The sequence below is a fragment of the Felis catus genome, chromosome A1 (genome assembly GCF_018350175.1).
Source record: "Felis catus isolate Fca126 chromosome A1, F.catus_Fca126_mat1.0, whole genome shotgun sequence".
Classification (NCBI taxonomy): Eukaryota; Metazoa; Chordata; class Mammalia; order Carnivora; family Felidae; genus Felis; species Felis catus.
The window spans coordinates 42962685-42989103 of record NC_058368.1 but is presented as its reverse complement, the minus strand read 5'-3'; the positions used below and the strand labels follow the sequence as shown (position 1 = coordinate 42989103).

Sequence of the window (26419 nt, the reverse complement as noted above, 5' to 3'; positions counted from 1 at the left end):
ATATATGAATTACATTATATTATATAATATATACATACATATATTATGTATGTATATAATGTTATATATAATACATCTGTATGTATATAAAATATATTTATTATATATTATACATATTATATTATGTATATAATACCTAACATAATGTACATTAATTACATTATATTATATAATGTGACAGTCAAAAGGACGAGACAAAGTACTTGGATCCTTTAATTTTTTTCCTTATTTAAATGTGAATGGAATGGGATTTGTTTTTTTACAGGAGAAGCCAGAATAATACGACAAAATATCAAGGACAATAGCATTTATGACCATCCATACCCATTACCCCAAATTAAAGCTTCTTCCTTTTTCAAATCTTTTTTCATAGCACCAGAAAATGTTAAGAATATTTTCTGGGGGTGACTTGGGGCTCAGTCAGGTAAGCATCTGACTCTTGATTTCAGCTCAGGTCATGATCTCACAGTTTGTGACTTCAAGCCCCGCATCGGGTTGTGCACTGACAGTGCAGAGCCTACTTGGGATTCTTTGTCTCCCTCTCTCTCTGCCCCACCTTCTCTTCTCTTTCTCTCTTCTCTCTCTGCCTCTCTCTGTTTCTCTCTCTCTCTTTCTGTAGAAAATAAATAAATAAACATTCTTTTTAAAAAAATGAATAGATAAACATCTTTTTAAAAAAGAATATTCTCTGGCAATCCCTATCAAAATAACACCAGCATTCTTCCCAGAGCTAGAACAAACAATCCTAAAGTTTGTATGGAACCAGAAAAGACCCCGAATAGCCAAAGAAATCTTGAAAAAGAAAACCAAAGCAGGAGGCATCACAATCCTGGACTTTAAGATGTATTACAAAGCTGTAATCATCAAGACAGTATGGTACTGGCACAAGAACAGACACTCAGATCAATAGGACAGAATAGAGAACCCAGAAATAGACCCACAAACGTATGGCCAACTAATCTTTGGAAAAGCAGGAAAGAATATCCAATGGAATAAAGATAGTATTTTCAGCAAACGGTGCTGGGAAAACTGTACAGAGACATGCAGAATGAACCTGGACCACTTTCTTATACCATACACAAAAATAAACTCAAAAAGGATGAAAGACCTAAATGTAAGACAGGAACCTATCAAAATCCTCAAGGAGAAAGCAGGCAAAAACCTCTTTGATGTCGGCTGCAGCAACTTCTTACTCAACACATCTCCAGAGGCAAGGGAAGCAAAAGCAAAAATGAACTATTGGGACCTCATCAAAATAAAAACTTTTGCACAGGGAAGGAAACAATAAGCAAAACTAAAAGGCAACAGACAGAATGGAAGGAGGTATTTGCAAACAACATATCAGATAAAGGGTTAGTATCCAAATCTATAAAGAACTTATCAAACTCAACACCCAAAAACCCAAATAATACAGTGAAGAAATGGGCAAAAGAAATGAATACCTGCTTCTTCAAAGAAGACATCCAGATGGCCAACCAACACATGAAAAGATGGTCAACGTCACTCATCATCAGGGAAATGCAAATCAAAAACACAATGAGATACCACCTCACACCTGTCAGAATGGCTAACATTAACATCTCAGCCAATAACAGATGTTTGTGAGGATGCGGAGAAAGAGGATCTCTTTTGCATTGTTGGTGGCAATGCAAGCTGGTGCAGCCACTCTGCAAAACACTATGGAGTTTCCTCAAAAAATTTAAAATAGAACTACCCTACAACCCAGGAATTGCACTACTAGGTATCTATCCAAGGGATACAGGTGTGCTGTTTTGAAGGGGCACATGCACTCCAGTGTTTATAGCAGTGTTGTGGACAATAGCCAAGGTATGGAAAGAGCTCAAATGTCCATCGACGGATGAATGGATAAAGATGATGTGGTATATATATACAATGGAGTATTACTCGGCAATCAAAAAGAATGAAATCTTGCCATTTGCAGCTACGTGGATGGAACTAGAGAGTATTAAGCTAAGTGAAATTAGTCAGAGAAAGACAAATGTCATATGACTTCACTCATATGAGGACGTTAAGATAAAAACAGATGAACATAAGTGAAGGGAAGCAAAAATAATGTAAAAACAGTGAGGGAGAGAAAACATAAGAGACTCTTTAACTATAGAGAACAAACAGAGGGTTGCTGGAGGGGTTGTGGGAAGGGGGATAGGCTAAATGGGTAAGGGGCATTAAGGAATCTACTCCTGAAATCATTGTTGTACTATATACTAACTAACTTGGATGTAAATTAAAAAATAAATTATTAAAAAAACTAATATTTTCTGTATTTTTGCTCCTATACATTTCTTATCATTCAACTCTGCCTTACAAAATACTCATATCTTCTACTCAAATCCAGTAATCTTTCTAAATCTAACTTGCCACGTTGTCCATGATGATCTGAAAACTCATGAGCATATCTGTTATAGACTAGTCTTGGGGAAACCAAAAGTAAAAACAAAAATAATACAACAAAACAAAATATCATGCATAATTCTCTTACATTAGTTTATGAGTAATTTATTTCTCACAAGAGACAGATGTAATGTAGAGGTTGTACCTATTGGCCATTGACTTACTGAAGCAGTATTAAGACCTATATGCCCTTAAGAGAAACAAATTCCCTTTATTCAATGAGTGATGAACACAGGTGATATATTTAGATACCTTAGGAAAAAAGTTTTCCTTCTTAATAAATTTGCTTATTTCTTTGAATAAAAAAATCTATGTCTCAGATGTAGCAAAATTATATGATTGGATATAACAACAAGCCCTTAAATTCTGTCCTGAATAAAGCATTAAGAGTAGATAAAATATGTTATAATCTAAAATAAATTTACATTTATACATGTAAATCTATCCTTTCGCCACAGTGCAGAACACCAGAGAAAGGGCAAATGCCTTTTTGAACCATGAGTAGTTTACCTTCATGCAGAGGACTAGATGGAGGCTTATACTAGTAAGACCTCTCTATGCATGTAGCAAGTGAAACCTTCCTGTCTTTAATTTCTAGGTTTTTTTTTTGTTTTTTTGTTTTTTGGTTTTTTTTTTTTTTGGTTAGCAGAAGTCTTGATGTACAACCTTGCCTGAGAAGTAAAGTATATATCCTTAATTTAAACAGCTCCTATGTCACTATCTCCTGCTTAAAAATACTGTATCCTAGTGTCCCATACATATATTATCTTGTACTGTGGTACAATTCATGGGTGAGAATGGCACATCTTATGCTTAAAATATTTCCCAATTTTCTGAAATTTTAGTATTCCAAATTTTAAAGAAATCTCCTTTGAAATAGAGAACTGTGTATTACAACAAGTCTCTGCAGTTAAAAGTTGCTGTCAAAGAAGCATTAATTAAATTTTGCATTAATTTGGTGGGGAATCATATCCACCTTGTGAATACTGGCTTATGCCTTTTTTTTTCATTTCACCTGATTCCAGAGCAGTTTACGATATTAGCAATTGCTTGATCGATCTATATATGCTACCTAATAACACTAAACATTTAATTTAACATGAGGACTGTGAATCTAACTGCAGAAATTAATTGTTCTAATTGCTGAGATTCCTCCCTTCTTCTGCAAACACCCTCTTCTTTTCTCTGCCTCTCTATACCTCACGTAACGTCCCAGTATAAGCAGGCATAATTTCATTCCACTGCCTAAAAAATGGGCCCATAATTAAAATTATAAATAAAAACTATAAATAAAAATACAAATATCTTTGAGATGATTAGGGTCATAGCACAGACAGGTAAATGAAGAAGTTAAATGAGAGATTTCACATTATTTTTCATCTGACGCTAGTTGGAAGGAGTTGTTTCCATGTGGGTTTGCTGTGAAGATGTCTGTGGTGGTTGCTGGTACCCATGTCTCCAGTCACAAGGAAAAGCCTAATCAGCTTTAGGAAAAACAAAGCCAAAAAAGATAGATAAAGGCAAAGGAGGAGAGTGCTAAATTCTAAACTCTGGATTCAAGTTACTGGGATTCCTAGGGCTCCCAAGTTGTTGGCATTCCCAAAGGTGGACTTACAAACTCCTCCTTTGATTCTTTGAGCTAACTCAGTATTTCTTAACAGTTTTTTCAGCCAGTTTAATTTAGACTTACTTTATTGGAAAACTAGTTAAACTTCTGACTAATAAACATGGGCAGGTTTTACAACTGATTTCCTCTGCATTTTTTATATTTATATTTTACACCATATAAGCATTTAAATGTCATAATTAGCTCTCCCTTTTTAAATAAAGATGTTTCACTCACATATACATAGAATTTGACAGTAAAGAAAATATTTTCCAGAGAAATAAAAGTATCTACTTTTGATTAAGCTTCATTCTAAGGGCAAGGTGGTAAGTGAAATGTATTTTACTTTATTTTAATCTTTAGAGCAACCCAATGATGGTATTATTACCACTAAGAAAACATGGGCTCAAAGAAGCTAAGGGAATTGCCCAAATTCAGTCTTTGACTGCCTGCCTTGCACCAGAGCTGTGTACTTAAACTACTGTAATCACTCATTTTCTGGGTTCTCCTTTATGAAAAAGAAAACCTTTAATGAACCAGTGCATCAGCTTTCTCAATACCTTCAACAAGGTGCATTAAAAATTATGGCAGCTGACATAAGGCCAATGATGTTACTCAGTGAGACAGGTCCTTATATCAAACTTGGGAATAAAAAATCATAAGGTAAACTATAATACATGTATAACATTTATTTATTTAGAAAATGAGTAATTTATTATGTCAGTATTGTCACAGTGATAGGAAAGTTTAAGCACATGAATGAAATAATAATAGAGCTTGCTATTTCTCTTTATTCCCTTTCTCTTCTCTCTCTCATTCTCTATCCCTCTATATTTCTTTTCTCTCTCCCTCCATCTATTTCACCTGGCTTCTTCCGTTGTTATAATCTAATACATACAAAGTATACATACCTAACAACTTCCTGGTTTACATTTTATAGCATCAGCCAAAAAGAAAAAGGGTTTACTTTAAATAGGCATATTAAACTGAAAGCAATTGTAATGTATTGAGGCAAATACAAATTATGCATGAGTAACAGGAAGGTAAAATACATGACCTAATATAATTATGTATATCATATATGATATATACATCACATGAATCATCGTGGTGTAATCTAAGCTGTGCTGTCCTATAAAATTTACTGCAATGATGGAAATGCTCTATTTCTTCTCTGTCCAATTAGATAGCTACTGACCATGTGTGGCTTTGAGTACTTGCAATATGGGGAGTGAGACTGTGGGGCTGAATTTTTAATTTTGTAGCAACATGTGGCTAATGCTTAGTATGTTGAACTGTGCAGATAAAGAGGAAATAAATTTGGAGGGAATTGATTCATAAATATCAAGAGAAATATTGGCTTTTGTGGTAAAATTTTAAATAATTATTCTGTCCTATTGAATGAATATGCTAGTTTAAAAGGCATTTCTGAGTTGACAAACTGAAAATGTTAAATAGAAAACCACTTAGAAAATAAGTGTATGCCATAGATTCTAATATAACTGTGCTAATTTTAAGACTACAGATATTTCAGAATCTTTTACTATGCAATAATTTTGCATCTCTCTCTTTTTTTATTTGGAGGGGACCTGAATTGTTAAGTAAATAGAAAAAGTAAATAAGTAAGTAGATACTGAAAATTATTTAATATCCACTAGATATTTTAAAAATATTTTGAAATAAATGGGTCACTTCTCAGGATGAAGGTATTAAATCTTCCTGTTTAGCATTATCCTGTTTTATGCTTGATGAAAGTTATTTTGTAATGATAGGCTTCTGCTCTACATTTAGTATTAATTTCCTAAGAAAAGGAAAAAAGTACTCAGAGAGAAACTATATACAATCATATGAAAAGAAATCTCAAAAAAGGGTCATCTGAAATGCTCAACACTGTACAGGACAAATGCAGATATGAAACGAATGTTCAAGTTCTTAACTGTTCACAGCTTTCATTTTCTGATTTAAAAGTCTTTGCCCTGAAATCACTATTTGAATCACAAAGAAATGTTCCCTAATTGCATTACAGATTCGGAAAACGCTCCTTTAATGTTGGCTGAAGCTAAAGACAGGAATCACTAATTGAGCCATGTTTTGTATTTATGTGTCAACTATGTTTGGAAATTGAACTGGGACTATCAAGTAATTTCACTTAGGCCATTGGAAAAGCTATTGGATATTAAAATGTTTAGTCACCAGTGGTTTGGTTTGAATTTAATGCATCTGTGAGCTAGAAGTTAACATCTTTGTATCCTACTACTAATCTCCTGAGAAACCAGATTTATTTATTTCCCCATTTTAGTTTCAAAGGGGTCATTTGTTCTTGATTAAAGACAAACTTTGATCCTTAAATTAAAAAAAAAAGTTCTCTAATGTCTGGTACTTGGTTTCCCACTGTGACTTTTAAATGTGAAAATATAGTTTAGTCAAGCAGAAAACCTCTTTACAGAACCAATTCTGCCCTCAGTATCAATCTCAACATGTTGGCCTTTTTTGAGAAAGCACTCCACTTTCCACAGCAATGAAATTGTTCTTGCTATCATAGAGATCCTGATATTTCCTTCCTTTTATTTCTTAGTCTTTACAGGGTTCACAAGTTGTTGAATTCTTTTTCTTTTCCTTACAGTTAAGATGCCCCGTCACCAATGTTACTGCTTTCCTTTTCTGCACTAAGAAAGAATATGTTGCTGATGTCAGTAATCACAGCATTTGAAGAGTAGTTTAAAGAGTAATGCTGTGCTGTGCCTTGTCACCAGCCTGCTACATAAGGAGTTAGCCTCTGCAAGTCCCCAGGTCTTATTAAGGAAAGTGTGTAGAAAGGCAGAGCTAACCCTGCTATGTATACTCCCGCTCTATTTTATCATAAGGATTTTACATTACTGCAGAATATGGCGGCAGAGTTATAAATAAACCAACAGTCTGTGACTCATGCTAAAGGACAATAAAGCATCTGCACCAGACACAAAGTCACCTTCTTGTTCTATTAAGTTATCATTCCAATTTTCAATTCAGGTTTTCTGGGGCTCTTATACAAGATTTTCCCCCCTCTTGCTCACACATTTCCTTTTATCTTTATTTTCCTTTCTCAAAATTTCTGTCAAAATTGCTGAATAGTAGAACTTATTTTATCATGCTGCATTTCAGAGGTACATCTTTGGTTTTCATCACTGTCCTCTGTCATCCATGTATTAATTCCTCTGCTAATTCAGTCCACAAATAAGTTTTGGTAACCTGCTATATACCATGTTCTGAGGTAGGTAACAAAAATATTATGCATGAGCAACATCTTCTGAAAAAGAAATATCCTTATAATGTACCTGTGAAAAAGTGATCACCTATAGTATAAACTACTATCCACCCAATAGATTGGAATATGCAAACTATCTGAGTAGTTACTAAATTTAGAATGATCTGTGAGGCTTTTAAACCAGGTTCTTCAAGCCTCATTTCAGACCTACTGAATTAAACTCCCTGTGGTGGGTGTTGGCATATATGCTGTGAGTAATGAATCCAAGGGATTCTAAGAATGCCATTTGAAAACCACAGCTCCAAGGTTTTATAGAACTTGTATTTTTATTATGGTGAGTACAGCAAACATACTTGATAAAACATGATCTAGGGATCAAACACTAACATTGAATTATAGAAATTACCTTGTAATCATGTAATCCATGATTCCAGATGTTGTATTGGCATCGTATGCTATGGTGCTTCCAGAAAGAGAATTGTATTTAAGTATATTTAAGGAAAGAAATCTGGTATAGAATGGCCCTCTCCACCCCAGATTCATATGTGGAAGCCCTAACCCCCAATGGGGCTGTATTTGGAGATAAGGACATGAGGGGGTACTTAAGGTTAAATAAAATCATAAAGGTACAGCCCAAATATGATAGGATTGGTATCCTTATGGGAAGAGGATGAGATACCACCAAAGATACCTCTCTCTGTTTCCATGCAAGCAAAGAGGAAAGGCTATATGAGGACACAGTAAGAAAGCAGTCACCTGCAAGACAGGAAAAGTTTCACTAGAAACCAACCCTGCTGGCACCTTGATCTTGGACTTAAAATCTCCAAACTTGTAAGAAAGTAATTTGTTTAAGCCACCCGGTCTGTGGTATTGTTATGGCAGCCCAAGTAGATTAATGTCTTAAAGCTACTTCTCCTGTCCTGTGTTTAGAGGGGACAGGAAGAAACTACATCTGAGTGAATTATAAGTCATTCATATCGAACATAGTAGGGCCAGTACTGCAGTAGTTGACAGGAAAAAACAAGCTCAGAGAGACATGCCATATATCAAATGACAAGTCCTAGCATATAACAGATTCCTGTTATAGGTCCATCATGTCAGTAATGAACTATCAAAGCTGATCATACCAATATTAATTAACTCAAAAACATTAGTATCAGGGGCACCTGAGTGGCTCAGCTGGTTGAGCATCAAACTTCAGCTTAGGTCATTATCTAGCGGTTTGTGAGAGTGAGCCCCACATTGGGTTCCCTGCTGTCAGCCTATCAGTGCTGAGCCCACATCAGATCATCTGTCCCCCTCTCTCTCTGCCCTTCCCTCACTTGTGCTCTCTCAAAAATAAATTAACATAAAAAATAAATTAGTATCAGTTTCTGTCTTAATTCCTGGAAAATTCCTTGTGGTTCTTTGAGAGTCGCTACTAATACATAATATTGTGGTCATGATATTCAGCAAGGGGAAAACATATGGCTGCAAAGTGCATAGCACTACAATTAGACAGATGATCAATTCATGGCAATTAGTAGATTGGTCATTCACCTTCAAATAAGGAAATGAAACTTAAAAGAAATATCAATACCCAGAGGACAGCACAATTTATTGTGCAATATTTTATGAGCCTTTTATTTCTCATATAGTTAAGTTTATTATTATTTTGTGGCAGAATAAGATAGATTAGAGAAATAGCCTGCCTTATATCATGGCAGGGGAGAGAAAATAGTTAATTATTATTTATAGAACACCTATAATGTATTATGCAATATACTAAATATTTTATATTCCAGAGAATCAGTATAATCTTAAAAGTTAACATAGGCCATTACTGCAGATAATAACCCAGGAGAGGCTTAAAACTATTAGTAATATTTTACAGCAAAAAAGAGAGAGAGAGAGAGAGAGAGAGAGAGCGCGCAACTTGGAAACTTGGGAATTCTGAGCCTGTTACAATACTAGGAATGTGTTTATTGACCATACAAATTTATTTTACTAAAATTCTATGCATGTATTTGGTTACAGAGAGAAAAAGGAGTCATTTCCAGCAACATACTGTAGTTGCTGTCCTTAAAGAAAAACAATAGTCTCGCTATAAAATACACAGAAATGGTAGATGACACATAGCTAACATTCTGAAGCAAAAATAAGTTTGCCTGTTTTGTTCAATGCTATTGAACAAAGGAGTTGAAAACTTATGTCTACATGAAAAGCCACACATGGATATTTATAGCTGCTTTATTCATAATTGCATAACTTGGAAGCAGCTAAGATGTCCTTCAGTAAGTGAGTGGATAAATAAGCTGTGGCACATTCAGACAATGAAATGTCATTTAATGTTAAAAAGAAATGAGCTAGCTATCAAGCCATAAAAGACATGAAGGAAACTTAAATGCATATTAGCAAGTGAAAGAGGCCAGTTTGAAAAGGCACATATACTGTATGATTTCAACCATATGACATCCCAGAAAAGGAAAGCTATGGAGACAGTAAAAAGATCATTGGTTTCCAGGAGTTAGGGGAGAAGGAGGGATGAACAGAGCAAATAGGATTTAGGCGGAGCAAAGGATTTATTCTGTATAACACTGTTACTGGTGAATACATGTCATTGTGCCTGTGTCCAAGCCCACTGAAGGTACAACAAAAGTGAGCCCTAATGTAAACTATGGACTTTTGGTGTTAATGGTGTGTCAATTGTAACAGAAATACCACACTAGAGGTGAATGTTGATAATGGAGGCAGCTATCGTATGTGAGGGCAGGGTGTGTATCAATAATCTGTGTACCTTCCACTCAATTTTGCTATGAACCTAAAATTGTTCTAAAAGATAAAGTTTATTAAAAATGTCCCCCAAAATGATAAGTACTCTAAAATGTCAATTATATTTATTCAAATAACATGCTACATATGTATAAACATGCAGATAAAAATGGGAACAGTAGCTACCTCTAAGGAGAGAAGGATGTAAATATGCTTCAACTATAACTGTGAAGATGAAATTTTGTAAGCTGGGTGCTGGTTTCATGTGTGTTTTTTACATCATTGGCTATATGTTTTGGATGCCTGAAATATACACAAACACAATCATGAGAAACATAGAAAATACTGAGGATTATATATGTGGAAATAGAAAATTGTAAATGGAATACCCATAATAGGCACCTGGTGGCTCCTCGGTTAAGTGATGGACTCTTGGGTTTTGCTGAGGTCATCATGATTTCGCTGTTTGTGAGTTCAAACTTCCTATCAGGCTACGCGTGCTGATGGTGCAGAGCCTTCTTAGGATTTTCTTTCTCCCTCTATCTCTACCCCTCTCCTTAGCTTGTGTTCTCTTGTTCTCGCTCTCTCTCAAAATAAATAAACTTAAAAAGAAATGAAATGAAATACCTGTAAGAAACAACTTCCATCCTCAATAAATATTATTACCCAAAGTCCATTCTATGGTTGATCATAGCCAGGGTCCCTTTATTCTCTTTCTTATTATTCTGCTTACCTGGCTTACCTGATCACAGTCTCCTTCTACAGTTCCCTATATACTACTCCTTCCTTCATTATACCAGGTTGTTTAGCTTTGTTGCTGTCCCTTCTTCAAATGCTGTGCACCCAAATCTACTATAGAGTTAGGCAAACAGATAATACTCTAAATAGCAGTCCTTGTTTTTACCCATACACGTACATACACACACTCCACATGCACACACACATTGTTTACAAAAATAATATACGCATATGTATGTATTCTGTTTACATATACAATAAAATGGATCTTTTGCAAAGTATAAAAACATTTTATATTATTCTTTTTTTCCCCAGTATCTAGAAAATACCTCACTATGTGACAAGGCCTACCAAATAAGTGGTCCCCTGACATGACTGGCATGGCCCGATAGACCAGTGCCTTGACAGGCTGGCTGCTTGAAAGGCCTGTTACTCACATCCGCACACATAGTACATTACTTCAATATTATATATATATATATATATATATATATATATATATATATATATAAATTAGTTCAAGAAGAGAGAAAACATTATAAGTCATGGTAAAAATAAGAAAGAAGCTGGGGGCAGAAATGCTGCTCAGATAAACCTTGTCAGTTACCATAGAAAGCAGTCTTCTTTAAATTTTATTCAAAAGAGTACTAAAATAATTTATTTTTGAAGCTTAAAATAAAAAAGATTTACATAATATGCCTAAGCTGTGAATAAGAGAGAGAGGCAGTTCATATACAAGCAGGCTGTCATAATTATGTTTGCTTTTAGAATGCATGTTCCTACAAAACAATAATCATGCAGACGTTTGTGCCATTGGCTGTTTTCCTGATTCTTCTAATTCCACCCCCATCTCTGATCGCCACAGACTAAGTGAAGACCACCAACAGCTCTCATTTTTTGGTGGTGTCTTGCTTTGTGGCACTCAGAAATTGCTTTTGGTGTTTTGTTGTTGTTGTTGTTTGTTTTCATTTTTGTTTTTTCTCTCAACCTCAACCCAAAAGTACCTGGTGTGGGGTTAGGTAAATTGTTGATACAAAATAGATTCTAGTTTAATTAGGCATTTGTTAAGGCTTCTGTTGGCTTCCTTTGCCCAGAGGCTGTCTACTCAAGAACACCCTCTCTTAGGGTTAAATACCTACAAATTATATGTTAAGTAGTAAACACTGAGCACACTAAACTACTGAACATTATTAGGTCTCTTCGAACTTTCGCTAGGAAGTTAGCTTAATTTAATTTAGAATTTGAATAGTTTTTATGGATCTCTTTCAACGTTTTCCCACCATTCTCTATTTTTTGGCTTTGCTTTCAGTTGTAGTTATTTCAAGAGATTAATAATCAGATTTTATCCACAGAATATACTTTTCCCTGTATATTTTTTTACAAGCATGTAAAAAAAAAGTATGAACTGCCAGCTGAATTTTAAGGTATTTTGAAGAAAGAAACACTGAATATTCTTATCCAACAGGGATATTTTGCTAATATATGAAGAAAAAAAGTTTGGCTGCAGCACCCAGGAAGATATTTTTGGATGATTTGAGAACACTGAGGAAAGTGAATAGCAAATGCACAAATTGACTTTTGGCTGATGTACTTATATTTTCTAAATATGACTCTTCCTGCTCTTTGGAAAATGCCATTTTATGAACTGAATTTGAACTCAAAAGGTTAGCTCATTAAAGGTTAGATCACTACCCAAAAGAGTTTAAGAAAATAAAAACCTCTGTGTTGTATATATCATAACTCTTAGTAAAAGGGAAAATAGTTCAATTTAAGGAGAGGTTTCAATATCCCATGTCCTTTTACCTACTGCTTTGTTTAATAGATTCTCTTGTATGTGTGTCTGTGAACTAACTTGAGGCATATTCAGAATTATATTTAAATCACTTAATATATTTTTCTAATTGCAGCAACTACATGTACTACTCTGATAAGGCCAAAGAATATATAACTAATGTCATTATAACTTTTTCTCTAACCACTGTTTTGAGAGACAACATAACAAGTATAGTCTTTTCATAACCTCAGAGAAAGAGACACGTTACACTTCTGAGAACTCAGAACATAAGATTTGGCCTAAAAGAAACGGATGGTAACAAACCACTTTACGCTGGGATTATATATTTATTGGTCTCTTTAACTTCAAATGAGGTCAGAGGTATATATTTCTGTGCACTGCACCCAAGTGTACATGGATTGTGGATTATATTTGTCATTTTCAAATATTATGATATGAAAATCTTTCTAAATGTTGTCCCCTTACATTTTGCCAAGTCAAATATGGTACACCAGTTCTATGGTTCTGCCCTGACATAGAGCAGTCACTCAGTAACATAATAAGAGGCAATATCTATTTCAATAAAAATGAAATTCTTAGTCACAAGGGGTAAATCTTACAAAAAATATATTAAAAATATAGGAATGGGTAAACTAAATACAAGTTGAATTATAAAACTGAGAACTGCTTCATTGTCTTCAACAGGTTCCTTAGGATCTCTTGGCTTCTATATTCTTCTTTATGTCTCCTTTCCATATATTCTTCACAACATCCTATTTTTGTCTTGTCTGCTTTTTTTTTGTCATCTTCTTTTTTTTTTCTTTTCAGTTCATATAAGTAACTTTTGGGAGTAGCATATCTTTTCTTTTTAATATCTTCTTGTAACAGTAGATTTTAAAGTCCCACTTCTTACAAGAGACTTCCTACACTGAAAGAAGTTGGGCCTTGTTTATTTACTTTTTCCTAATTATTCAGCTGCATGACAACCAATAAGGTATTATAACTAATTTTTAATTATTATAATTAATTAGAAATAATTTTAATTATTTCAAGTTGTTGATGGTACTCAGCTCGTTATACATTTTTTTTTTGTTTTTATGTTGTCCTAACAGGGTATTAACATCCCTTTAATTTGGGAGTCCCAGTCTTAAATGCTGTGAGAGGCCAAGCAGATCAATCCATACATATATATGCAAGCTCGTGTAATACAGAGTGGTGCAAAACCTGGAGAATTAGAACTTGATGTTCTTTATAAAATTTTTCAAATTCAAATACCTAGAAAACATTATACTAGTCAAATCAAACATAAGGGACTGTTACCAGTTATATACCCCTACTAGAAAGTAATTTATAGAGGAGCAAATAGACTCTATGCAATTAAACATAGACACAAACAAACACTAGTTTGCTTACCTCAAAAAACTAAAACTTCAGTTGAAAATTATCTTTTTATGTTATGGTGAAGATCTTTAATCAATGTTAAAATTAAAACAAAGTCTCCCATATGACTACATATAGTTCAAACCAAAAAATATTTGAATATTAAGTTATAGACTCTGGTTTGATTTGCATGATAGAAGAAATGGCAAAAAAAAAGAATTATCTATTGGAATAGATTAAGTAAGGGGAAACATTTAAGTTAAAAAAAAGTATTTTTTCACAAAATGGGTACTACCTACAAAAGAATATTATTGGTGCTGAACAGTAGCAAAAGGCTAGGAAAAAAGAAAGAATCCTGACTAACGTAGCAGTTACAATCAAAGATAGAGTATCGTTTTTGCCCAAGATTAGGTGCTACAGTTAAAAACCTAAAGTGACATCTTTTGCATGTGTATGTCATCTTACATTGAGTTGTTGGTCGTTTAGGCAACATTTGCACAACTGAGAAGATACTATCAACAGTAGTGTCTGCCTATAAGAAGGAAAAGTAGAGAAAAAAATAAACCAAAACAGCGGTATGATTTCCTCAATATCATAATCTAAAGGATGGCTTCTCAAGAGAAGAGAGGAGGAGTGTCAGAAGCACATTGGGGTCTTTCTCAAATTATATGAGCAAAGGCAATATTCAGCCAGGAAGCATCTGTGGATTTGCTGGTAGAGATAAAGGAAGCTCATAGATTCTATTTAGCACTGATACATTAAACACCATCCTTGTCTGAATAAACCTACACTGATTACGTATACCCGCACATAAGCTCATGGTTATGCTTGTATGTGCTCTTATGTCTTCACACATACATGTTGCTCATACATCCACACGCATGCACACTCCACTCACATTTATTCACATGGTCTTTCACATGCACACCTGTGTGTTCAATCACACTCCACTCCAATGTTAGTAGAGAAACACCAATCAAAATCCTATAGAAATTAAAAATACTTCTTCAAAATTTCCCTTTGAAGAAAAAAAATAAACATCTTTAATTGCCAGCAGATGGATTATAGACTTAATATTAACATGTTGAGAGGTTTTCAATTACTGTAATATTTACTAGCATTTTTTCAGTCTCTATTGAGCCACTTCCTTTTATTTGAAATGCAATTCCATTTTCCAAATTTGTCTAACTTCAACTTATTTTAGGAACACAATTATCCATCAAAATTAGGTAGCTTTACAATGATGCTTGTACAAAATACAATGTTTGCATATTGAATTTTCCATCTAGGGGGGAGGAGTTGAGATGCTGGAGCAGCATGGAGACCCTGGGCTTGTCTGGTCCTTGAGGTGCAGTCAGATCAGCACCAAACCATTTCAAACACCTAGAAAATTGATCTGAGGATTAACACAACAATCTGCATAACTTGAGCCACAGAACTTGGCAGGTATGCAGTGCCGAGAGGTCAACTGGGGGAGAGAAAAGCCGTGGAGAGTAGGGAGCAGTTTTTGTGGAGAGATGACAGAGAAAGAAAAGGGGGAGAGTGGAGCACACCAGGATTGTGCAAGAAAAGCACTCCCCTTGAAGTAGCTGGAGAGAATGGGAGAGAAAGAGTGAAAACACTCACAGGAAACCGAACAAGAAATCTGTTCCTCAAAACCACTGATGGGAAGAAAGGAGAAGGTTTTAATACCACCAGGATTCTATAAATAGTGAAGCACAGAATCTGAAGTTTAGAATCTCAGTGCCAGGTGGTGCTCTGGTGAGGAAGCAAGGATAATCCCCAGGAGAAGGCAGCAGGGTCTGAGTGGTCCACATGCCACATGGGGAGAAAGAGTTACCCTGCTTGGAGTGCATTTGGTAGAGACCATATGGCCTCCCCACAGGCAAAGGTCCCAGTGGACCTTGGAGAGCAGCCATGTTTGCTGATATTGGGACAAAGACACCAGAGTGCAGTGAAACCTGGCACCAGCTGTATATTGTAGTTTGCCATAATCTCTGAACTTCTGCCATTGAACAATCAGATAAACATTTTCTGGGGTAAGCTATCACCTGTCCATTGGTCACACAACCCCATCTGAGATAAAACTCTGGAGTGAGGTGCTGCCTGGCAGGGGGGACAGGTTGGACACATAAAGGGTAGAGGCAGGGTAGAAACCCAAGACAAAGGAGGGGATCTTGATCTCTGGTCAGTGAGAGATGAAATTCCTGTGTCAGAGACTAGAGAGCTGGGTAAAGCCATTTCCACTTCTACCATGTGCACACATGCATGTGCACTCACACACACACTGCGTTCATCCACCCCAGTAAACTAAGCAGCGCCACCTAGTGTAGAAAGGAGCCATTACACCAAGTCCTGCCCAACTGTGCCCTACAGGCGCATCCACTAGAAGAACAGCAGAAGTCACTCTACCTACTTACTGTACAGATTATAGAAGGCTTCAAAGTTTCAGTTCTAGGGGAAACTGTATATAACTTTATTTGGGTTTTATTCTGTTTGCTGTTTCATTTATTTGTTCGTTTTCTTTGCTTCCATTTTTGTTTAAATTGTTTCTTTCATTTTTTTTTCTTTTTTCCCCTTTTCCCCCCTTTCTTCCTCATTCTTGGATATAGGAAGAGAAATATTTATTTTTTTACTTTATTTTTTATTTTTTAAATTTTTATTCTATTTCATATTCTTTATTCCATTTTATTCTACTTTATTATTTAATTTTTTTCTTAATTTTTAAATTTTTTCTTACCTTTTTTATTTTCTTTCCCTTTTTTTCTCTAGTCCATCATGCTTCCTTCAACAAGCAGACCAAAACACACCTAAGATCTAGCTTCGGTTATTTGAATTTTTGTTTTCTTTTTAATATGTTAACTTTCAGTTTTTACATTATGAATTTTTTTCTCTAAAATAACAAAACAAAGGAATTCACCCCAAAAGAAAGAAGAGGAAGAAATAACAGCCAGGAGCTTAATTGATCACAGACATAAACAAGATATCTGAACTAGAATACAGAACCATGATAATAAGAATACTAGCTAAGGTTGAAGAAAGTGTAGAATCCCTTTCTGTAGAGATAAAAGAAATAAAATCTAATCAGGACAAAATTAAAAATGTTGTAACTGAGATGCAATGTTGAATGGATGCCATGATGGCAAGGGTGGATGAAGCAGAGCAGCGAATGAGCAATTTGGAAGATAAAATTATAGAGAATAATGAAGCAGGAAAAAAAGAGGGAAACAAAGGCAAAAGATAACAATACAAGGTTTAGAGAATCCAGTGACTTATTAAAAAGGAATAACACCCAAATCATAGGAGTCCCAGAAGATGAAGAGAGAGAAAAAGGGACAGAAGTTTTTTGTGAGTAGATTATAGCAGAAAGCTTTCCTAATCTGGAAAAGGACACAGACATCAAAATCCAAGAAGCACAGAGAACTCCCATTAGATTCAATAAAAACCAACCATCAACAAGGCATATCATTCACAAAATAATATGCAGACAAGGAAAGAATTATGAAAGCAGCAAGAGAAAAAAAATCCTTAACATATAAGGAAAGGCAGATCAGGCTCATAGCAAACCTATCCACAGAAACTTGGCAGGCCAGAAAGGAGTGGCAGGATATAGTCAACGTGCTGAATCAGAAAAATACGCAGCCTAGAATTCTTTATCCAGCAAGACTGCCATTCAAAACAGAAGGAAAGATAAAGAGTTTCCCAGACAAACAAAAACTAAAGGAGTTCGTGACTACTAAACCAGGCCTGCAAGAAATTTTAAGGGGGATTCTTTGAGTGGAGAAAAAAGAGGAAATGAAACATAAAAAATCAAAAGCAACAAAGACTAGAAAGGACCAGAGAACATCACCAGAAACACCAACTCAACAGGCTACACAGTAGCACTAAATTCATATCTTTTAGTACTCACTCTAAATGTCAATGGACTAAAGGCTACAATCAAAAGACATAAGTATCAGAACAGATAAGACACTAAGGGACACCTGGATGGCTGAGTTGGTTAAGCATCTGACTTTGGCTCAGGTCATGATCTTGCAATCCATGAGTTTAAGCTGCATCGGGCTCTGTGCTGACAGCTCAGAACCTAGAGCCTGCTTCAGATTCTGTGTCTCCCTTTCTCTCTGCCCCTCCCCAGCTCTCCCTCTGTCTCATTCTTTCTTTGTCACAAAAATAAACATTAAGAAAAAAAAAGAAACCAAGACCCATCTATATGCTGCTTTCAAGAGACTCATTTTAGTCCTAAAGACACCTGCAGATTGAAAGCAAAGGAATGGAGAACCATCTGTTATGCTAATGGTTGTCAAAAGAAAGCTGGAGTAGCCATACTTATATCAGACAAACTAGATTTTAAAATAAAGACTGTAACAAGAGAGAAGGGCATTATATGATAATTAAGGAGTCTATCCACCAAAAAGATCTAACAACTGTAAATATTTATTCCCCCAATATGAAAGCACCCAAATATATAAGTTGATTAATCATAAACATAAAGAAACTCATTGATAATAATACCATAATAGTAGAGGACTTCAACCCACTTACAACAAAGGATGGATCATCTAAGCAGAAAATCAACAAGGAAATAATGGCTCTGAATTGCACACTGGACCAGATGGACTTAACAGATATATTCAGAATACTACATACTAAAGCAGCAGAATACACATTCTTCTCAAGTGCGCATGGAACATTTTCCAGAATGTCACATACTGGGTCACAAATCAGCCCTCAATGAGTACAAAAAGATCGAGGTCATACCTTGCATATTTTCAGACAACAGTGCCATGAAACTAGAAATCAACTGCAAGGAAAACTTTGGAAAGACCATGAATACTTGGAAATTAAAGAGTATCCTACTAAAGAATGAATGGGTTAACCGAGAAATTAAAGAGGAAATTAAAAAGTACATGGAAACCAATGAAAATGAAAACACGACAACCCAAAACCTTTGGGATGCATCAAAGGCAGTCATAAGTCATAAGAGTCACAGCAATCCAGGCCTTCCTAAAGAAGGAAGAAAGGTCTCAAATACATAACCTACCCTTATACCTAAAAGAGCTGGAAAAATAACAGGAAATAAAGCCCAAAGACAGCAGAAGAAGAAAAATAATAAAGATTAGAGCAGAAATCAATGATATAAAAATAAAAATAAAAATAAAATGGTAGAATAGATCAGTGAAACCAGGAGCTGGTTCTTTGAAAGAATTAACAAAATTCATAACCCCCTAGCCAGATTGATCAAAAAGAAAAAAGAAAGGACCCAAATGAGTAAAATCACAAATGAAAGAGGAGAGATCACAACCAACACTGCAGGATTTTCCATATGAGACACTATCAATATTAAAATTGATAATTTTTATCATTAAAGATAAAAACTTTTCTCTCTCTCTCTCTGAAAACTACTCACCTAATACACTGTCATTGACCATATAGAACGTGTTAGCTCTTTTTAAAAAAAATTTTTAATGTTTATTTATTTTTGAGAGAAACAGAGACAGAATGCAAGTGGGTTGGGGCAGAGAGAGGGAGACAGAATCTGAAGTAGCTCCAGGCTCTGAGCTGTCAGCACAGAGCCTGATGTGGGGTTCAAACTCACAAGTTGCAAGATCATGACCTGAGCCAAAGTCGGACACTCAACTGGCTAAGCCACCCAGGCACCCCTAGAAAGTGTTAGATTTTAAAATAAGTAAAAGCAAATGGAATATGGGGGTTCTAATCTTTGAGTTAAAGAAGGAAAGAGAACATACTAACATTTACTGAGATCTAGGTACTGTGTTGGACCCTGCAATGGGTGCAATATATACATAATCTTATTTGGGCAGACCAGGGTTTTATTCTTGCATCTGGGGCAAGCAGCAATGCAAACTTGAGTGCCAGTTAATTGCTCTAGCTCAAAGCTATGTCCTTTAAAATTATAATAAAATTATTTATTAATATCATAATTTTATTGACAAAATGATATTATTATAAGTATTATGGTCTATGGCAGGGCCTGTTCTTTCTCCAGCAGGTTTTAACATAGTCCAACATTTTTTCTTTTATTTCATTTTAAATCCAATTCTCTTTTTGGGGGTTAGACCAATAAAAACTACATGTCATTAGTTCTAAGTGCCTGTCTTCACTACAACCTAATGTAAAATAAGTAAAAATTTTATATCCACTATTGTTTATAAAGTTCTTTCACAAACATTATATTGATTCATTTATGTAACTGAGATCTACAATATGAAAATAATTGTGGAAGAACTTTTGAGTTTAGAATTGCCTGGTTAAAGAAAGAGGCGGTAATTTTTGGAGGCTTAAGGAGCTCAATGTTTCTCCTTCAACTTCTGAACTGACAGTCACAAGTGTCACACAGATGGAGATCAAAATATGTTACACTTTTCATAAAGCTGAACTGGAAAATTTGTCTTAGATATCTAGACACAAGGAGGAACCTTAACACTTTACTGCTGATTAGTGTCCAGATTGTTCCCCATGTCATAAGCCTGAATTGCAAATTCTCCCATCAATACAATCCAGAAGCCCTATTATGGAAGAGAGAACACATATTCAGAAAATAAGCCTCTCCAAAAAATGAAGATCCAGAAAATCTAAAATACTCTATGTTATAGACCGAATATTTGTGCTCCCCCAAACTTCATAGTTTCAAGTCTAATGCCCTATGTGGTGATATTAGGAGGTGGGGCTTTTGGGAGGTGATTACATTATGAATGCAAAGCCCTCGTGAATAGTACCAGTGCCCTTATAAAAGAGACACCAGAGAGTTTCTTTGCTGCTTCCACCATGTAAGGTTATAGTGAAAATAGGACTGTCTATGAACTAGGAAGCAGTCTCTCACCAGACACAGGAATTTGCCAGCTCCTTATCTTGGCCTTTCCAGCTGCCAGGACTGTGACAAATGCATTTTTGTTATATATAAGCTACCCAGTCTGTGATACTCCACTATGGCAGCCCTAATAGACTAAGAAATATAAGAACTTCCTTCTCCCAGACTCATTAATTGACTAAGTTGCCCCTTCAATGGCAGGTATGAAGTTTCCATGAAGTTGCAAAAGGAAGATAAGATTTCTCTCCTACTTGATGACTGAATATTTTAAATGTGTTGTTGTGAGAATTAAGTAATCTACTTTATATTAAGAAATTAGCATTAGTAAATGTTAGTTAGAAAATGGCAATTATTTTTGAATAGACAGTATGGCCTTTGGTGGGGGAAAACACTGTTTGGACAGAAGTAGATTTTTAATTCAGGATTTTTTCTTTACTATTTGACCATGAGCAAGTTAGAGGATTTTTTTTTTATTTCCATTTATAAAATTGGGAACTAACTTCCAGAGGATTTGTGAATATTAAAATAAAAATAAAACAGAGAAGATATATGTAAATCATTGAAGCTGCAACATGACATACATCCATCAATGGTAACAGTTATTTTGACCCATAAGTTTAAATTTGGAAGTCTGCCTGTAGAATCAAGTATCATTTGTTGATTCATAATAAACTGTCATGTATTCTTAGATCAACTACTATTCAGCAGGCACTGTTCTGGGCATATGAGTTACAATACGAAAATAAACATTAAAAGATCCCAGACTTAGAGAAACTCAGATGACAGACAGATTTAATTGTTAGCTATCATAAATATAAATGGAATATAAATATACAAAAGATCTCACTCCATTCTTCAAATAATCAAGATTACTCCCTGGTAATTTTATATGAGTAGTGGACTTAATTTTCCTCACATACATACCAGAAAGATAAAACAAACACACATGAGTGCATGCACGCTTGTACACACACACACACACACACACACACACACACACACACACACACAGTACAGAAAGAAAAACCATGAAACTAAGCCTCTCCTTATTTGCTTTTGTTAGAAGTGGATAGGTTTAAAAAAAAATGAAAGGTTTTTATGGTTCCACCTAAGACTCAAGTTTGGAAATACATGTTGTAGCCAAATGCCAAATAGATAGTGGAAGTAAAAGACCTCCCTCGCCCAGAAAAGTGAAATGAGACAAAAGTAATAGACTGAACAGCAAAGATATTTATTCCTAGTTGAAATGTTCAGCAGCAGCAGTTCTATAAAGAAATTCCAGAACATGGGAAGAACAATGGGATAGACATCACCAGAGATAAGTCAACATGGTAGCTAAGCAGATATGAGGCCAAAGATAATAGGGGATCTTAAGATATGTCCTCAATTCTGATTAGCTTTGTACAATCTGCAGACATTTGATTATGCTCCGTATCTTATGTTTTACCTGCTTTACAAAACTTAAATAATAAGGGCTAAATAGCTTCTAGATAGTTTTGTCTCTAGAATATGAGTTTCTGCCTTTAGAAAATGGACTTAAAATGTATATGCTTCTCTTTATTTAGATCTTGCACCTTTTTAACTAAATGTCATATTGAGAATTATATAAATTTTATCAAAACAAGTTCATTTTGTCATTTCTGTTCTTAGTTGATTATTTCTAGTGCAGCTAAGAATATTTAAGGCTTCTTTTTTTTCATGGAAAATAAACACTACTTTTATTCTCCTTTATTTTTGCACTAAAAAGATAGCATTTTCTTTCTTCCTCTTAATAGGCTAAAAACATTATTTCTTTCTGTATTCAAGGAAAGGGAAAATAGGGGTGCTTGGGTGGCTCAGTCAGTTAAGCATCTGATCCCACAGGTGGTGAATTCAGGTCATGATCTCACGGTTCATGAGTTCAAGCCCTGCATCAGGCTCTGTGCTGAAAGCTTTGAGCCTGGAGACTGCTTCAGATTCTGTCTGTCTGTCTCTCTCTCTCTCTCCCCCACTCTGCCCCTTCCCTCCTTGAGTTCTCTCTCTCTCTCTCTCTCTCTCTCTCTCTCTCTCTCTCTCAAAAGTAATAAATATATAAACATTTTTTTAAAAGAAAAGGGAAACTATACTTTTTTTCACTCAATGATTTAAGAACATTGTTTAATAATCTATTGAAGTCTATGAAAAACAAAACAATACTGCATATTAGCAGAAGAAAAAAGTAGAGAATAGGTATTTAGTGAATGAGACAGTGAAATAAATACAAGAGAGAAAATCTGAGTACAGGGGAGAAGAAAAAGAAGTGAGCTACATTAATGGTAGTATTTCCCAACTGGGGGGCTTTGCTGTTTACATAGAAGCTACCTAAGAAAGGAGAGGATCAGCTGCCAGGTGAGTAAATCTAGGACTCTTTCTGAGAAAATGGTTCATGTGACTATTAGTCCTAGGAGCTAAGACATCATTCACTAGTGCACCAGTCCTCACTTGACTTGAGAATTTCCCACCACCTGCTACCAGAACCTTTGTCAGGTGACTCTCCATCAATATCCAAAGAAGACCGCCCTCCAACTCCATCTGTTAACTTGCTTATTTCCTGTCCATTGGAAATGACCCAGTCTATGCCATGCTTAGATTCTTCTCTGTCTTCTTTTTATAACCAGATGTGAACTCTGTCCTTCTAACATCCAGAAGAGTCAACAGCCTCAGGAGGAAGTAGAACCCTGTGGACCAATGGGGATGGTCTGGGGAAGAACCAAAACTGGCTTTTGGAGGTAAGATAAATGGAACAGATTGAAGGATACCTCATTACATTAGCACTTGAAAACAAACAGACAGCAATCGTAGAGCCTCCAGCCATTTTACCAACCTATTCTTCATTATAGACATCATCTAGGATACTCTGGATTAAGCAAATTACAGCTGCCTGCCAGGAGCACAGCCCAAAACACCCAGCATTCATTGTCAATTTAATTAAGTGCCAGGTGGAGCACAACAGAAAGTACTTGCAGATCTACCCATCTACGAACAAAAGACTTAAATCTTTGGCTTCTTTGGCCCAAAGGAGACAAGAGTAGGATTTGCTGCAGCTCTGGGGGAAGGGAAGGAGCTGGAAGCCTTACTTCCCATATTGGTACAATACTACTGAGAGAGACACCCAACACTGGGCCTGCCCTTTGCAGCTGTGTGTCTTAGGAAAATACTTTTTTCCCCTGATGATCATAACAGTTAAAACAGGAGCAAAAAATTCGTCAAAATTTTGTAATTTTGATTTGTGATTGTGTTTGTTTACATTTCAGTAACAGGCATGAGAGGCAAGGCACTGTCTTCCCTCTTTGGGACAGGTTCACAGAAATATCTCATATAGTTGTGCAAATAAAGCTTGTATAGTATTCAAAAATTCTATTATTTGGTTTTCTGAACTTGGCTGTCAAATCAGATTCCACAGAATAACAATGTTAACTATCAGCTCTAGCACTGCACATTCTCAGTTTTGAAGTTCAATGAAACCTAATTGACCTGCTTTGGGTGAACACTAGCCAGTCACGATGGCCAGGGATGAAGTCAAATTTATCTGAACCATAGACACCGAGAATGCAGAGGATATAGATTCCCGTAGAGACATCCTTTAATTTAAATAATAATAAAAAAAGTTCTCAACAAATGGTAGATAAACCATTGTCCAGGAAGTAAAGACTTAAAGCCATTAAAATGTCAAATGGAAATACAAAGAATTAATGATGTATTAATTAGAATCACATTTTAAAAATTTGATTAAATGTCTCCAAAGTTCATGCGGAAATTAAATGTAAACAAGAAAATCTTGAAAAAGTGGAATAACAATTTGCCATAGTTGACATTAAAAGTCATAATAAGTCACCATAATAAAACATAGTATAGTATCAGTGGAGAGAGAGGCAAATAGATATATGAAACAGAATCTAGAAATAGATCCAATTAAGATATAAATGAGGAAGGTAACATGACAGTAAAAGGAAGGGATAAATTATACAGGTAAATTAAATGGGCCAGCAGATGATTCATTTAATTTTTTTTAAACGTTTATTGATTATGGAGAGTCAGAGCAAGACAGAGCATGAGCATGGGAGGGGCAGAGAGAGGAGACACAGAATTTGAAGCAGGCTCCAGGCTCTGAGCTGTCAGCACAGAGCTCTACGCGGGGCTCAAACTCACCAGTTGTGAGATCATGACCTGAGCCAAAGTTGGAAGCCCAACCAACTGAGCCACCCAGGCGCCCCAGCAGACGATTCATTTGCAGGAAAATAAATTACATCCCTACTTTGCACAGTAATCAAAAAATAAAATCTATATAGATTAAATATCTTAAGATAATAACAATAATAGAACAATTATAGCTAATAGTTATTGAGTTCACAATTTTCCAAGCACTGTTATAAAGCATTGTTATAATCTAGCCAATTAATATTCCAACCATCTTTGTTTTACAGATAAGGGAACTAAAGTACAGAGAATCCAAATTTTGGTGGTAACTATGGAGTAAGAATTTTGGACCAGAGCAGATCTTTTGCACTTAATTTTTATTCTAAATTATTTCTTTAAATAATTTATTTAATTATTTCTTTTAAATTAATTATTGTATTCTAAACCTATAAAATAACAAGAAAAAGATATGAATATCTTAGTATCTTTAGTATGGTAGGAATAGGTATTTTTCTGAATATTAGGAGTCAAGAAATGTTGAATTTCTTTATTTCTCTAAATCAAAATTAATCTCCTTGGAAACTCTATTCAGAGTAGTAGGCAATTCAATCAGTGATTGGAAAGAAGGGATCTTTCTTTTCCTAGAGTCTTTTGTTTTGTTTGTTTTTAATGTTTATTTTTGAGCTAGACAGGCACAGAGACATAGCACAAGCAGGAGAGGGGCAGAGAGGAAGACACAGAACCTGAAGCAGGCTCCAGACTCCCAGCCATCAGCACAGACCCGGTCGGGGGGCTCAAACCCTCAACACGGGAGATGACGACCTGAGCCAAAATTGGACACTTACCTGACTGAGCCACCTTCTCCTAGAGTCTTAAGGGTGACAATCTTTGTATTAGTTTCTATTACTATGTAACAGTTTACCACAAATTTAGCAATTTAAAGGAACACAAATTTCTTATCTCAGTTCCAATGGGAGAAAAGTCCAGGCTTGGCTAAACTGGATTTTTTGTTCAGGGTCTCACCAGGCTGAAATCTTAACCTTAGCTGGGCTGTGTTATCTGGATTTGAGGTACTATTCCAAGCTCATCCAGGTTGTTGGAAGAATTAAGTTTCTTGCAGCTGTAGAATCAAGGTTCCTATTTTCTTGCCATAAATTGGGGTCACCCTTAGCTCCTAGAGTTTCCTTTAAGATCCTAGCCACGTAGCCCTCTGACAACATCAACATTGATTTTTCTTCTTCAATGCCAGCAGGACAATCTCTCTTGGTCCACTAAGATTGTGTCTTATCTAATATAATGTTATCACATAACATTTCCCCCCACATTGGTTCACAACAAAATCTAAATGAGGTTGATTTCTGGGCACTAGGCAATTTCATCTTTTGGTACTGTAATTCATATACAACATAGGAAGTGAGAAAATGCAAACATTTAGATACCAACTTAAGACAGCAAAGGAATAATATCTCTTATTCTCTCTAGTTTTTTATACAAATATAATCAGTTATAAACAAATAAACCCTAGATTAT

General features: G+C 35.4%; 1 long non-coding RNA gene across 3 annotated transcripts in view; it reads left to right on the top strand.

The window, feature by feature from the left end:
• Nucleotides 1–26419, top strand: part of LOC123384429 — a 134230-nt gene that overhangs the window by 91153 nt on the left and 16658 nt on the right. For 2 of the 3 annotated variants that reach the window (XR_006595492.1, XR_006595490.1), the window contains exon 3: nt 23371–23481. This is a non-coding gene — a long non-coding RNA (uncharacterized LOC123384429). Of the gene's footprint in view, nt 1–22808; nt 23102–23370; nt 23482–26419 lie in introns of those variants that run through there. The other variant, XR_006595491.1, reaches the window with a different exon arrangement.